A 16,523-nucleotide genomic window follows, 5' to 3' on the forward strand; every position below is an offset into this window, starting at 1 on the left:
TGGGGCTCTGGCTGTTGGAACTTGGAGCAAGGAGAAGATTCGGTGGAAGATTGTAGAAAAGGAACGAGCCTTGGTCCTGTTATAAAGAGTGAGAATACCAAGAGCCGTCTCCATGACCGTTCGGGACTCGCCTTCGATAGAGGAGGCGTGGCGACGGGCGCGGTTGGGTTACCCACGTCCGTATTGATGAGAATCCCGGGATAAGGGGAACACGATCTCTGCTTCGACAAGACGTGCCAAGGAAACCGCTTCGCTAAACGCGCTGAGGCGGTATAATAAAAAACGATTCAAGTAAAGGCTTGGTAGTGGTGTGACGTCATGCCACAAAATACGTCAGCGGATTGAACTTGTGTATATATTATTCTCTCTACGGTGGAATATGGAATTTATTTTGCAGAGCCGGACACTATCCTGGTGTTCACAATCTTCTCTAGATTATTCAAAGGAGGAACCCGCCTTGCAATGCCGAACATTATGCGCGCCGGACTCATCGTCATTGAAGCCAGGTTCAGGGGCTACTGAGGGAGTCCTGGACTAGGGGGTGTCCGGACAGCCGGACTATCATCGTCCGCCGGACTCCAAGACTATGAAGATACAAGATTGAAGACTTCGCCCCGTGTCCGGATGGGACTTTCCTTGGCGTGGAAGGCAAGCTTGGAAATACGGATATGTAGATCTCCTACCATTGTAACCGACTCTGTGTAACCCTAGCCCTCTCCGGTGTCTATATAAACCGGAGGGCTTTAGTCCGTAGGACACAACCTCCATTACAACAATCATACCATAGGCTAGCTTCTAGGGTTTAGCCTCCTTGATCTCGTGGTAGATCCACTCTTGTAATACACATCATCAATATTAATCAAGCAGGACGTAGGGTTTTACCTCCATCAAGAGGGCCCGAACCTGGGTAAAACATCATGTCCCTTGTCTCCTGTTACCATCCGCCTAGACGCACAGTTCGGGACCCCCTACCCGAGATCCGCCGGTTTTGACACCAATAGGGGCCATGTGGGGCCCACGAAGCAGGGGGACGCGCCCAGGGGGTAGGGTGCGCCCTGCACCCTCGTGGCCAGGTGGTTGGCCCCTCTGGTGTGTTCTGAGTGCCAGATATTCTTAAATATTCTACAAAAAAATCATATTTCAATTGCAGGGCATTTGGAGAAATTTTAGGGTATTTTTCTATTGCAAGGATAATTCAGAAAACAGACAGAAAATACTATTTTTGCTTTATTTAATCTAAATAACCAAAAGTAAAAGGAGGGTACAGAGAATTGTGCTTTCTAACTTCATCCATCTCATGCTCATCAAAAGGAATCCACTAACAAGGTTGATCAAGTCTTGTTAACAAACTCATTCCGAATGCATGAGACCGGGGAATTTTTGAATAGTGCTAGGTTACCTCAACGGGGATATGCACATCCCCAATAATAAGAATATCATATTTCCTCTTGACAGTAGGAAGAGGAAATTCAAACCTCCAATAGTAATAGTTGGAATTTTTCCAATAGAGTTGATACTATGGACTTGAGGTTGTTTCCTCGGGAAGTGTACCATATGCTCATTACCATTAACATGAAAAGTGACATTGCCTTTGTTGCAATCAATAATAGCCCCTGCAGTATTCAAAAAGGGTCTACCAAGGATAATAGGCATACTATCGTCCTTGGGAATATCAAGAATAACAAAGTCCATTAAAATAGTAACGTTTGCAACCACAACAGGCACATCCTCACAAATGCCGACAGTTATAGCAGTTGATTTATTGGCCATTTGCAAAGATATTTCAGTAGGTGTCAACTTATTCAAATCAATTCTACGATATAAAGAGAGAGGCGTAACACTAATACCGGCTCCAAGATCACATAAAGCAGTTTTAACATAGTTTCTTTTAATGGAGCATGGTATAGTTGGTACTCCTGGATCTCCTAGTTTCTTAGGTATTCCACCCTTAAAAGTATAATTAGCAAGCTGGTGGAAATTTCAGCTTCCGGTATCTTTCTTTTATTTGTAGCAATATCTTTCATATACTTAGCATAAGGATTCATTTTAAGCATATCAGTCAAACGCATACGCAAGAAGATAGGTCTAATCATTTCAGCAAAGCGCTCAAAATCCTCATCATCCTTTTTCTTGGATGGTTTAGGAGGAAAAGGCATGGGTTTCTCGACCCATGGTTCTCTTTCTTTACCGTGCTTCCTAGCAACGAAGTCTCTCTTATCATAACGTTGATTCTTTGATTGTGGGTTATCAAGATCAACAGCAGGTTCAGTCTCTACATCATTGTCATTACTAGGTTGAGCATCAACATGAACATCATCATTAACATGATCACTAGGTTCATGTTCGTCACCAGATTGTGTTTCAACATCAGAAGTAGAAATATCATTGGGATTCTTAGGTGTGTCAACAACAGGTTTACAAGAAGCATGCAAAGTCCTATCATTTTTCTTTTTCTTCTTCTTAGAAGGACTAGGTGTATCAACATTAGTTCTCTGAGAATCTTGCTCAACTCTCTTAGGGTGGCCCTCAGGATACAAAGGTTCCCGAGTCATGTTACCCCCTCTAGTCATAACTCTAACAACATTATCATTTTTCTTATTATTTAATTCATTGAGCAAATCATTTTGAGCTTTGAGCAAATCTTTTTGAGCTTTAAGCACTTGTTCTACTTGAGTGGTAACCATAGAAGCATGTTTACTAATAAGTTTGAGTTCACCTCTAACTCTAGACATATAATCACTCAAGTGTTCAATCATATAAGCATTACATTTCAATTGTCTACCAACCTATGCATTGAAGTTTTCTTGTTTAACAATAAAATTATCAAACTCATCTAAGCATTGGCTAGCGGACTTATAATGAGGGATATTACCTTCATCAAATCTATAGAGAGAATTTACCTTTACTACCTGTGTCGGGTTATCAAGACCATGTATTTCTTTAATAGGCGGTAAATTCTTAACATCTTCAGCTTTAATACCCTTTTCTTTCATAGATTTCTTTGCCTCTTGCATATCTTCAGGACTGAGAAATAGTATACCCCCTTTTTCGGAGTTGGCTTAGGAGTTGGTTTAGGAAGTGTCCAATTATTTTCATTACTCAACATATTATTCAATAGCACTTCAGCTTGATCAACAGTTCTTTCCCTGAAAACACAACCAGCATAACTATCCAGGTGGTCTCTGGAAGCATCGGTTAGTCCATTATAAAAGATATCAAGTATTTCATTTTTCTTGAGAGGATGATCAGGCAAAGAATTAAGTAATTGGAGAAGCCTCTCCTAAGCTTGTGGGAGACTCTCTTCTTTAATTTGCACAAAATTATATATTTCCCCTAAAGCAGCTTGTTTCTTATGAGCGGGGAAATATTTAGCAGAGAAGTAATAAATCATATCCTGGGTACTACGCACACAACCAGGATCAAGAGAATTAAACCATATTTTAGCATCACCCTTTAATGAGAATGGAAATAACCTAAGGATATAGTAGTAACGGATTTTTTTCCTCATTAGTGAATAGGGTGGCTATATCATTTAATTTTAGTAAGATGGGCCACAACAGTTTCAGATTCATAGCCATAAAAAGGATCAGATTCAACCAAAGTAATTAACTCAGGATCGACAGAGAAATCATAATCCTTATCAGTAATACAAATAGGTGAAGTAGCAAAAGCAGGGTCATATTTCATTCTAGCATTCAAAGATTTTTCTTTGAGCTTAGCCAATAATTTCTTAAGATCATATCTATCATTGCAAGGAAGAAAATCTCTAGCAGTTTCTTCATCCATAAAATAAACCTCAGGCACAACAGGCAATTCATATCTAGGGGGAGAATCCTCATCGTCACTTTCATCAATATTATCAGTTTCAATAATTTCATTCTCTCTAACCCTAGCAAGTTGTTCATCAAGAAATTCACCTAATGGCACAATATTATCAAGCATAGAAGTAGTTTCATCATAAGCATCATGCATAGCAGAAGTGGCATCATCAATAACATGCGACATATCAGAATTAATAGCAGAAGCAGGTCTAGGTGTCGCAAGTTTACTCAAAACAGAAGGAGAATCAAGTGCAGAGCTAGATGGCAGCTCCTTACCTCCCCACGTAGTTGAGGGATAAATCTTGGTTTTTTTCATCTTTCAAGTTCCTCATAGTGATCAGCAGATATAAATCCCAAGTGACTCAAAGAATAGAGCTATGCTTCCCGGCAACGGCGCTAGAAAATAGTCTTGATAACCCACAAGTATAGGGGATCGCAACAGTTTTCAAGGGTAGAGTATTCAACCCAAATTTATTGATTTGACACAAGGGGAGCCAAACAATATTATCAAGTATTAGCAGTTGAGTTGTCAATTCAACCACACCTGGAAGACTTAATATCTGCAGCAAAGTATTTATAAGCAAAGTAATATAGAAGTAATGGTAACGGTGACAAAAGTAACAGTAGCAGTTTTGTAGTAATGGTAACAGTGGCAACAAAAAAGTAACTAAGCAAAGATCAATATGTGAAAAGCTCGTAGGCATTGGATAAGTGATGGATAATTATGTCGGATGCGATTCTTCATGCAACAGTTATAACATAGGGTGACACAGAACTAGCTCCAATTCATCAATGTAATGTAGGCATGTATTTTGAATATAGTCATACGTGCTTATGGAAAAGAACTTGCATGACATCTTTTGTCCTACCCTCCCGTGGCAGCGGGGTCCTATTGGTAACTAAGGGATATTAAAGCCTCCTTTTAATAGAGTACCGAACCAAAGCATTAACACTTAGTGAATACATGAACTCCTCAAACTAAGGTCATCACCGGGAGTGGTCCCGATTATTGTCACTTTGGGGTTGCCGGATCATAACACATAGTAGGTGACTATTGACTTGCAAGATAGGATCAAGAACTCACATATATTCATGAAAACATAATAGGTTCAGATCTGAACTCATGGCACTCGGGCCCTAGTGACAAGCATTAAGCATAGCAAAGTCATAGCAACATCAATCTCAGAACATAATGGATACTAGGGATCAAACCCTAACAAAACTAACTCGATTACATGATAAATCTCATCCAACCCATCACCGTCTAGCAAGCCTACGATAGAATTACTCACGCACGGCGGTGAGCATCATGAAATTGGTGACGGAGGAAGGTTGATGATGACGATGGCAACGGATTCCCCTCTCCGGAGCCCCGAACGGACTCCAGATAAGCCCTCCCGAGAGAGTTTAGTGCTTGGCGGTGGCTCCATATTGTAAAATGTGATGAGTCCTTCTCTCTGATTTTTTTCTCCCCGAACGTGAATATATGGAGTTGGAGTTGAGGTCGGTGGAGCCTCAGGGGGCCCACGAGACAGGGGGCGTGCCCAAGGGGGGTAGGCGCGCCCCCACCCTCATGGACAGGGTGTGGGCCCCCTGGTCTTGATTCTTTCACAAGTATTTTTTATATATTCCTAAAATATTCTCCGTGGAGTTTCAGGTCATTCCGAGAATTTTTTTCTGCACAAAAATAACACCATGGCAATTCTGCTGAAAACAACGTTAGTCCAGGTTAGTTCCATTCAAATCATGCAAGTTAGAGTCCAAAACCAGGGCAAAAGTGTTTGGAAAAGTAGATACGATGGAGACATATCAGGGGGCTCTCCCCCTCTCTCCCGATGGTGCCGGAGTGCCGCCGGGGCAAGGATCGTGACGGTGATCTACATCAACAATATTGCTACCGTCAACACCAACTCCCCCCTCTATGCAGCGGTGTAACACCCCTTCTCCCCGTTGTAGTCTCTACTAACATGGTGCTCAACTCCATATATTATTTCCCAATGATCTATGGTTATCATATGATGTTTGAGTATATCCGTTTTGTCCTATGGGTTAATCGTGATCTTGGTTGGTATGATTGTGTATTTTATTTATGGTGCTGTCCTACGGTGCCCTCTGTCTCGCGCAAACGTGAGGGGCCCCCGCTGTAGGGTGTTGCAATATGTTCTTGATTCGCTTATGGTGGGTTGCGAGAGTGACAGAAGCTTAAACCCGAGTAGGTGGGTTATGGCGTATGGGAGTAAAGAGGACTTGATACTTAATGCTATGGTTGGGTTTCACGACCTTAGTGATCTTTAGTAGTTGTGGATGCTTGCTAGAGTTCCAATCATAAGTGCATATGATCCAAGTAGAGAAAGTATGTTAGCTCATGCCTCCCCCTCATATAAAATTACAAGAATGATTACTGGTACTTGTTATCGATTGCCTAGGGACAAATGACTCTCTTGTTGACAAACGCTATCCACTTTTATTACCTTGCAATTTATTCGTAGTTTTATTCTCGCAAAGTACTCGTAGTTTTATTCTTGCAAAATAGTTTCATAATTGTTCTAGGTAAAGCAAACGTCAAGTGTGCGTAGAGTTGTATCGGTGGTCGATAGAACTTGATGGAATATTTGTTCTGCCTTTAGCTCCTCATTGTGTTTGACACTCTTATTTATCGAAGAAGGCTACAAACGATCCCCTATACTTGTGGGTTATCACACACACGTACATGATGTGCAAACCAACATACACATACTTGATTTCTCAAGATAAGAAAATTGGAGGCACAACATATACAAACACATGCAAGGAAGAAAACCAAAGCATGCAAAGGGGCAAGTAACTTTCAATGCAGACAATTTAAGTACAAATTACCGCAAGGAGGCACATTGGATATAAGATAAAAACTTGATAACCCAATTGACTTGGCTTGAGAAAATAAGAATGATGAAGTCCCCTTAATTCTTCATAATGTAGCCAAGTCTCCAATGCCCTCCATCAACACCTATTGATCAAGTTTGAGCTAGTTGGTCCCCAACCAAGTTGGGTCCTAAGGGGTTAGTAACAATAGGCTTGGCTACCCAAATGGTTCTTTTCTTGACACCACTTTGAGTACCAAAAAAATTGGCAAATACATTGCCAACCTTATCCTTTTCAAGAGAATAGATATCATCAATTAGAATAGGATTGGATAAGGCACCATTCGTGCATGAAGAAGCGAAGTGACCTTTCTCACGACATAGGTAGCAACGTCTACTCTTCTCTTTCTTCTCACTTGATTTCTCAACTTGAGAAGCATTAGCTTGAGTTTTCTTGGAAGAGGCCTTTCTTCAACTTGAGGTTGAGCATGAGAGTGAACTTGTGGCCGCTTCCCTTGTTGCTTGTCATTAATGGGCTTCTTCTTCAATGGGCGAGATCTAACATGATGCCCTTCAGCTTTGCACTTGAAGCAAACAATCTTGGCCAAATTCTTGACTTCTTCTTGTTCATCTTGGACTTCTTATTATTATTGGAGTTGAATCTAAGTCCACCTTTGTCATTGGGGGATTTTCGCACACTCAAGATATTGTTGAGTGTGGATTTCCCTTCATGGCTCTTTTCCAAGTCTTTCTTCAAAGAAGTGACTTGGGCCTTGAGCTCTTTGATTTCCTCTACATGGTTAGTCTCAAAACAAGTACTAGAGGAAGTATAGGATTCATCATTATAGCAACAAGGCAAGGAAAGTAATTCATCACAAGATTTACCAATGTTATGTGCAGATGAATTACAAGGACTAGCACATGGCAAGATAGCATTTTGACTTGAAGTAGTGCTAGTATCCACATGAGACTCACTAGATGTTACCTTAGTGATCATAGCCTCATGAGCTATCTTTAGCACAGTATGGGATACTAGAACATCATCATGAGAGATTGTGAGCTTTACATGACTTTCTTCCAATTTCTCATAATTACTAGATATCAAATCAAATTGAGCCCTTAGCTAAACATTCTCCTTCAAAACGGATGCTTCACAAGAAGTAGATTTAGTAGCACAAGCGTCATCATAAACAACAAGAGGAGAAGCCAATTTGACAAGCTCTTTTGAATATGAAGCTTTAAGTTGAGCATGAGACTCGGTGAGTTTGATGAGATCACCCTTAATGACCCTTGAGCCATTTTCGACATGCTCAAAGTCCTCAAGGAGTTTGGCATGCACAGCTTCAAGCTTCTCATTTTTAGTTTCAAAATCATTAGCCACCTCGAGAGCTCTCTCACGGGATTCCTTTATTCTAGATAGTTCTAGAGCAAAAGTCTCCTCAAGAGATTCCTTGGTAGTTTGTTCAAGTTCAAGAGCTTGCGAGAGATCGGCGATCTCATTAGCATAATCACGCTCATGACCTTCAATTTTCTCAATGGCGACCTCATGCTCCTCTAGATGAGATTCCAACTCCTCTATATATTTCTTGCCCTCAATGGCAATGGACATGATTTCCATGAAGTTGGAACGAGCAATTTTATTCTTATGAAGAGCTTTAAAAATCATCTCCCCCTTAATTTTTAAGGAGGCAACATTATCATTCTCTTCATCATTATAAACATCATCATCACAAGATATATTGGGATTCAAAGTGGGAGATACCTTTGAAGGCTTAGCCATAAGACAAAACGCAATAGATGATGATGTAGGATCCCTTGAAGCAGCATTCAAGACCACATCTTGTTCCATGGGGTGTTGGGTTTCCTCTACATTGTTAGCACAACAATTCAAGGAAATAGATGCATTTTTATCATGGCAACAAGACATAGCAAGCATATCATCATGAGATTTAGTCAAGCATTCTACATGATATGCAAGGACTATCAACACAAGCATGTGAAACATTTCGAGATCTCAAAGTGTTGAAGTCCAAAGATGGAGCATTGCAATAGGATAGTGATGAGGGATCATCAACGATAAGCACACTATCATCATTGCAATGACCAACACTACTCACCATTTCGTTACCTTGTGGCAAACCACATGTAGGTGAAGTAGAAGAAGTTGAGAACACAACACGGCCGGAGGTGGAGGGAGAAAAATCATCCCCACAAAACATGGACACGCCATATTTATCTTGAAGCTTTGTCCAAAACACATGAGACCCCTGAAACGGCATGATTTGAAATATAACTACATTGCTCAAAGCATAGAAAAGCACATTAGAATCTTGAGCATTGAGATGAGAATTTTTCTCATCCTCTAAAGATAAACTTTGGGGATCCGTTGGAGGAGAAAAACCCATATCTACAATTCGCTCTAAATTTGGGTCCATGACCCTAAAGAGATTAAGCATGCGAATTACCCAAACATCAAAATTTGTGCCATCGAAACTAAGAGTGTCAGAGAATCCTAAACCCCTAGTTGACATCCTTACTCTCTAGGAAATTAAACCTTAAAAAGAGAGACGAGGCTCTGATACCAATTGAAAGATCATGGATGTCGCCTAGAGGGGGGTGAATAGGCACTTTAGAATAATTACGGTTTAGGCTTGGACAAATGCGGAATAAACCTAGCGGTTAATTTGTCAAGCACAAAACCTACAACAACTAGGCTCACCTATGTGCACCAACAACTTATGCTAAGCAAGATAAACAACTAGATGATAGCAAGATATATGACAGGAAACAATATGGCTATCACAAAGTAAAGTGCATAAGTAAAGGGCTTGGGTAAGAGATAACCGAGGCACGCGGCGGCGATGATGTATCCCGAAGTTCACACCCTAGCAGATGCTAATCTCCGTTTGGAGTGGTGTGGAGGTACAATGCTCCCCAAGAAGACACTAGGGCCACCGTAATCTCCTCACGCCCTCGCACAATGCAAGATGTCGTGATTCCACTAAGGGACCCTTGAGGGCGGTCATCGAACCCGTACACTTTGGCAACCCTTGGGGCCGGTCACCGGTACCCGTCAAATTGCTCGGGGCGATCTTCATGACCTAATTGGAGACCCCGACGCTTCCCCGGAGCTTTACACCACAAATGATTGAGCTCTAAACACCACCAACTATCTAGGGCGCCCAAGCACCCAAGAGGAACAAGCTCAAGGGTACCAAGCACCCAAGAGTAATAGGCTTCTCAACTTGAAACTTCCACGTATCACCGTGGAGAACTCAAACCTATGCACCAAATGCAATGGCATGGGCACACGGAGTGCCCAAGTCCTTCTCTCCCAAATCCCACTAAAGCAACTAATGCTAGGGAGGAAAATGAGAGGAAGAACAATAAGGAGAACACCAAGAACTCCAAGATCTAGATCCAAGGGGTTCCCCTCACATAGAGGAGAAAGTGATTGGTGGAAATGTGGATCTGGATCTCCTCTCTCCTTTTCCCCCAAAACTAGCAAGAATCCATGGAGGGATTGAGAGATAGCAAGCTCGAAGGAGGTCAACAATGGGGGAGGAACATGAGCTCAAAGGATAAGGTTCATTGGGAAGACCCCCTTTTGTAGGTGGGGAAAAATCCAACTGTTATGCTCACAGCCCACACAGAGCGGTACTATAGCTCATGGGAGCGGTACTACCGCTAGGGCGGTGGAAGCCCTTTGAAAAACAACAGCGAGGAGGCAAAAGGCCGGTAGAACCGCCGGAGCGGTACTACCGCTCGTCCTCATGGTACTACCGCTCTACCGCTATGGGTAGCGGTACTACCGCTAAGGGTAGTGGTACTACTGCTTGCGAGCGGTACTAAAAAATACATCCGTGCCTACCACCGCTGGACTTAAGATGAGTTTTTGGTCCGGAGCGGAAGTAGCCATGATAGTACCGCTCTAGAGTGGTAGTAAAAAATTACATCCGCTCCAAGCGTAGTCCACCTCTCCCAAGAGCGGTAGTAAAAAATTACATCCCCTCCAAGCGGTAGTACCGCTCCCATGAGCGGTAGTACCGCTGCAGCCTTTTTAAGGACACCAAAACTAACACAACATCTGCAAACGGACTTCGACTTCAACAAAACCAAGTTTGTTGGAAAGCTAGCGACAAGGGCTAACACAATCTTGAGAGAAATAACAATAAGAAGGAAAATATAAAAGGCCCAAAAGAAAATGGTGAGAACCACGAGCTCCACCACCACCATGCCGTCGTGCTGCCAGAGTTCTCCCTCAACTTATCCTCCCCCTTTGCTGGATCAAGAAGGAGGAGACGTCCGCGGGTTGTATGTGTGTTGAACGCGGAGGCACCATCCGTTCGTCGCTTGGATCGGATCTTCCGTGATTTGAATCGCCATGAGTACGACTCCATCAACCGCGTTCTTGTAACACTTCCGCTTAGCGATCTTCAAGGGTATGAAGATGCACTCCCTCTCTCTCTCGTTGCTAGTATCTCCTAGATTGATCTTGCTGACACATAGGAAAATTTTGAATTATTACTACGTTCCCTAACAGTGGCATCATGAGGTAGGTCTATGTGTAGGTTCTATGCACGAGTAGAACACAAGTTGTTATGGGCGAAGATTTGTTCAATTTGCTTACCGTTACTAGTCTTATCTTGATTCGGCGGCATTGTGGGATGAAGCGGCCCGGACCGACCTTACACGTACGCTTACGTGAGACAGGTTCCATCGATTGACATGCACTTGTTGCATAAGGTGGCTAGCGGGTGTCTGTCTCTCCCACTTTATTCGGATCGGATTCGATGAAGAGGGTCCTTGTCGGTGTCAAAACCGGCGGATCTTGGGTAGGGGGTCCCGAACTGTGCGTCTAGGCGGATGGTAACAGGAGACAAGGGACACGATGTTTTTACCCAGGTTCGGGCCCTCTCGATGGAGGTAAAACCCTACTCCTGCTTGATTGATATTGATGATATGGGTAATACAAGAGTGGATCTACCACGAGATCAAGGATGCTAAACCCTAGAAGCTAGCCTATGGTATGATTGTTGTAATGCTTGTTCGTCCTACGGACTAAAACCCTCCGATTTATATAGACACCGGAGAGGGCTAGGGTTACACAGAGTCAGTTACAATGGTAGGAGATCTACATATCCGTATGTCCAAGCTTGCCTTCCACGCCAAGGAAAGTCCCATCCGGACACGGGACGAAGTCTTCAATCTTGTATCTTCATAGTCTTGGAGTCCGGCCGATGATGATAGTCCGGCTATCCGGACACCCCCTAGTCCAGGACTCCCTCAGTAGCCCCTGAACCAGGCTTCAATGACGATGAGTCCGGCGCACATATTGTTCGGCATTGCAAGGCGGGTTCCTCCTCCGAATAATTCATAGAAGATTGTGAACACCAGGATAGTGTCCGGCTCTGCAAAATAAATTCCACATACCACCGTAGAGAGAATAATATGTACACAAGTTCAATCTGCTGACGTATTTTGTGGCATGACGTCACACCACCACCAAGTCTTTACTTGAATCATTTTTATTATACCACCTCAGCGCGTTTAGCGAAGCGGTTTCCTTGGCACGTCTTGTCAAAGCAGAGATCGTGTTCCCCTTATTCCGGGATTCCCATCAATACGGACGTGGGTAACCCAACCGCGCCATTGATTGCGGCGCTTGGGAGATAAGCGAGTTTTACCAGGCCGGTGGGGACGCATAGTCTTCGTCCGCCCATATATAGGGGATAAGGATCCACCTTTTTTACCTACGCCTTCTTCCTCCTTTGCTTATCCATCTCCGCGCACCCGAGCTCCAGCGCCCAAGTCTGCACATCTCGTCTAAACCTTCTCCAGCTATGTCCGGAGCGGGAGGCAAGTGGATGGCCTCCTCCGTTACGGAGGGGCACATCAAGAAGCTGCGCGGCGCCGGATACCTATCCAGCGACATCGCGCACCGGCTGCCCGACGAGGGGCAGCTCATCCCCACACCCAGGCCTCATGAGAGGGTCGTATTCCTTCCCCACTTCCTCCGCGGACTGGGCTTCCCACTTCATCCCTTTGTCCGGGGGCTCATGTACTACTACGGCCTGGACTTCCACGATCTGGCGCCAAATTTCATCCTCAACATCTCGGCGTTTATCGTCGTGTGCGAGGCCTTCCTCTGCATCCAGCCCCACTTCGGCTTGTGGCTAAAAACCTTCAATGTCAAGCCGAAGGTGGTGAAGGGCGTCCAAGCGGAGTGCGGAGGCGCCATGGTGGGCAAAATGCCCAACGTCATCTGGCTCGAGGGTGCCTTTGTGGAGTCCGTCAAAGGGTGGCAATCGGGGTGGTTCTACATCACCGAGCCGCGTGACCCTAAATGTGCAGCGGCCCCCGAGTTCAGATATGGTATCCCCATGCAGCTCACCTCCTGGAAAGAGAAGGGCTTGCTATGGGGTAGTCCGAAGGAGCTGACAGGACTCCAGTCCTGTCTCCAGACCTTGGTGAACAAGAAGCTTAAGCTTGTCAACGTGATCCAGGTCATGCTCGTCCGCCGGATTCTCCCCTGCCAGCAACGGGCCTTCAATTTGTGGGAGTTTGATCCGGAACAGCACCGGACCCTGAGCGGGCTCTTCGACACGACGTACGAAGCTGCCTGGAGGGTGCTGTTCAAGGGCGGAGAAGCCCCCACATCCGCAACTGAAGATCGCGGATTCAGCACGAAGCGCCCGGCCGGTGAGGTAAGCTTTGCTATCCTTTATGGGACACTTATTTCTTTCATAGTTTGACTCTACGTGGGATCTAAAACTCCCAATGCCTTTAACAGGACTGACAGAAGACGTCCGGACAGGTTGACTGTCCGGCTCCCCTTCCCGAAGACCCAGTGGACACCCGTTTGACGGGGCTGCTGGTTCCGGCCCTTTACGTGGTGCCGGAGAAGAAGGCCAAGAAGAAGGCCACGGGAACCCGAAGGAGTTCCCGGCGCCAGGTGGTATCGGACTCATCGTCCGATGGCTCCGAGGTGGACTCCTCCCCCGAAGACGAGGAGGAGAAAGAGGACTCTCCCCAGGAGGGGGAAGAGAGGAAGAGGAAGGCTTCCCCAACGAGGGAGGCCGAAGGGTCCAAGAGGGGAAGGACCCTTCCTCCGGACTGCTCCGCCAACACCGACGACGGCGACGAGGGGTGGACCTCAAGGGCCAAGCCCCCGGCAAGATCGTAAGTATCCGGATTCCTGAATGATTTATAATTTCTAATTTTTTTGGCCACATGGTGTCCTTCTAATGCCGCATACAACCTGTAGTCCGGCCGAGGACGATCTTCCCGCTTCTTCGAGCGGGTCCTTGGCTCCGTCGGATGTGGATTCCATTCCGACCGCCTCCACCCCTCGTGACGCTGAGGACGCCAAGGTGGGATCCCAGGAGGGGACCCGCCAGGAGGGGGAGGCTCCGGAGGTGCCACAGGACAACCTCCCGGACTTCACACCGGACTCCGCCCCGGAACCCATAGTGGTTCCGGAGTCCGGCAGGCGGCCCCTTCGTAAGAAGGGCAAGACCGTAACACCGGCGGCCTCCGTCCAACCGGAGGCGCCGGACAACTTGTTGGAGGCGCTCAACGGCGCTTCCATCAAGGAAGAACACCGAATGTCATGAGTGCGGTGATTCAGAAGCTTCAGCTCGCCAAGAGCGGGCTGACCGAAGCCTGTAACAGCCTTCTAACAGGCTTTGAGGTAAGAAATTTTAAAATATGTAATGTAATACCGCATAGACAGTAGCCCCTGATGCTCGGTTCGGTGTTCGGAAAGAAAAGCCGGACTGAGGATCTAAAAAGATATACGCAGGAGTTCTAAAAATTATGTCAATATGGGATTGCAGGCTGCGCTGTTGACCTCTGCCGCACTGACTGCGGAGGTCGATGCTTTGAAGCAGAACCTCGAGCGGTCCGAGAACGAGCTCGGCCTTGCCAAGAAGCAGCTCGAGGACAAAGAAGGTGAGTAACACCATATTAGATTTGTACCTTACAGAAAAAGGATTTTGGTTGCGAGAGAAATAACAAGGATAACATGGGCACTGCAGGGGCCACGAACGAGGTGGCGACCCTGAAGGAGGCCGTGTCCGCGGCCGAGCGTAATGCGGCCGCGGAACGAGCTGAGCGAGAGAAGCAGGAGGCGCGGGTGGCGGAGGTGCAGCAAGAGCTCCAGGCTCTCGTGGAAAAGCATGAGAGTTTGGAGCGCGACTCGAAGACTCGAGAGTCCGAGCTTGCCTCGGCTCTTGAGAGTGCCAAAGCCGTGAAGGCCGAGGCCCATAAGGCCCTCCAGGAGATTGAGGCGGTGAAGAAAATAGCGGCGGGTAAGGCATTTTTCATGCAAAGCAAGCATGTGAATGTGAATTACCTGTTACTTACCCGAATTCAGAGCTCTCGAGGAGCGTTTGCAGATCTGCCTCGCAGCGTGTCCGATGCTGCCGCATTCTACCGGGCCGAGGAGGGGAGCTCGACGGAGAAGGTCTTCTGGTCTGAGTACGCTGAGGCCGGACATCCGGTGCCCCTTAGCGACCAGCTGAAGCAGCTGGTCGAGCTCCACAAGGTAGCCGAGCAGGCCATGAAGGGCCTCATAGTTCGGCTGTGGCCCGAAGAGGCCATGCCTGGGAGCTACTTCGGCCTGGTGCGGCGGCTGGTGGATGCGTGTCCCTGGGTGGAGGTCATCAAGCGCTCCGCCTGCATTGAAGGTGCCCGTCGGGCCCTTGGCCGTGCAAAAGTGCACTGGGGCAGGCTGGATGCTGAGAAGCTTCTGACGGACGCGCCTCCGGCGGGCAAGGAGTATCGCACGCCCGAAATGTATTATAAAAGTGTCCTGAAGGGTGCCCGCAAGATTGCGGATGAGTGCTCCAAAGATGTAATATTTGAGTAGACTCGCAATGTGTTATCCTATGCGCTGAAAACTTTGTTCATATGCGCTAAGCAACGCTTATTAATTTAAAATATTACCTTCTGTGCGGCCGTTTATCAAATCTGAGAGATGGCAAGTCGTCGGCTTCAGCCTCCATGCCACGAGTGCTGGGGTGTTCGGGATAAACTTGAGCGCTCTTGTTCCCATTTTTGGGTCCATCTAGGGAGGCGCTCAACACACGAACAAGGCAACCGGACTTATAATGCTTGAACACTCTCACTTCGCCATAGAATTTTATAATTTTAAATTTCGGCAAAATCCCTAGTGTTCGGAAGACCGAGTTCGGGGCGCTATCCATGCCTGGGCCGGATGAAGCCGGTTCCTCGCTCTAAGCGGCATAAGTCTTTAGGGACTCGAAAGGACCTCTCGAACAGCGACCAGCTCTCGCCTTATCATGACGGTCAGTTTTAGCTTTCTCCACTAAGGCGCTCGCCCAGCTCAACCGGGGCGCAATCGCAGTGGTTCTCCCAGTGCTACCTTAGCCGATAGAACGGAACATAAGGTACCAAAACATGGGAGCCGGGCAAACACAACTATTGACCCAAGACATGATTCGAAGCCGATGCATATAGTGCTATAAGTACGGGGTGCCGCACTTGTGAAAGTGTTCGGGCTTATCACACCATAATGCGGGGAACATAAGCCCCTGGTGTATTCGGCCGTACCAAAATGTACGGATCCAAAATGTCATAAATGAACATATATGTAAGAAAGGAATGCAATTATAAGCGAAAAGTGATGCATTGTTTATTCAAGGAATTCTGCCATGAGTGCAGAACGATACAAATACTGCGGTAAGCAAGGGATTGGACTATTAGACATGTCTCCCTCCAAGGGTAGGCTGCAGAATGGTGTATTAAACAAATTTAATGCTCATAATGGAGACCACCTGAGTATTCGTCGTAGCCTTCGTCCTTCCCTGGCTGTTGCATCGTGAGTTCGGCAGATCCA

The sequence above is a fragment of the Triticum aestivum genome, chromosome 2B, assembly GCF_018294505.1.
Source record: "Triticum aestivum cultivar Chinese Spring chromosome 2B, IWGSC CS RefSeq v2.1, whole genome shotgun sequence".
NCBI lineage: Eukaryota > Viridiplantae > Streptophyta > Magnoliopsida > Poales > Poaceae > Triticum > Triticum aestivum.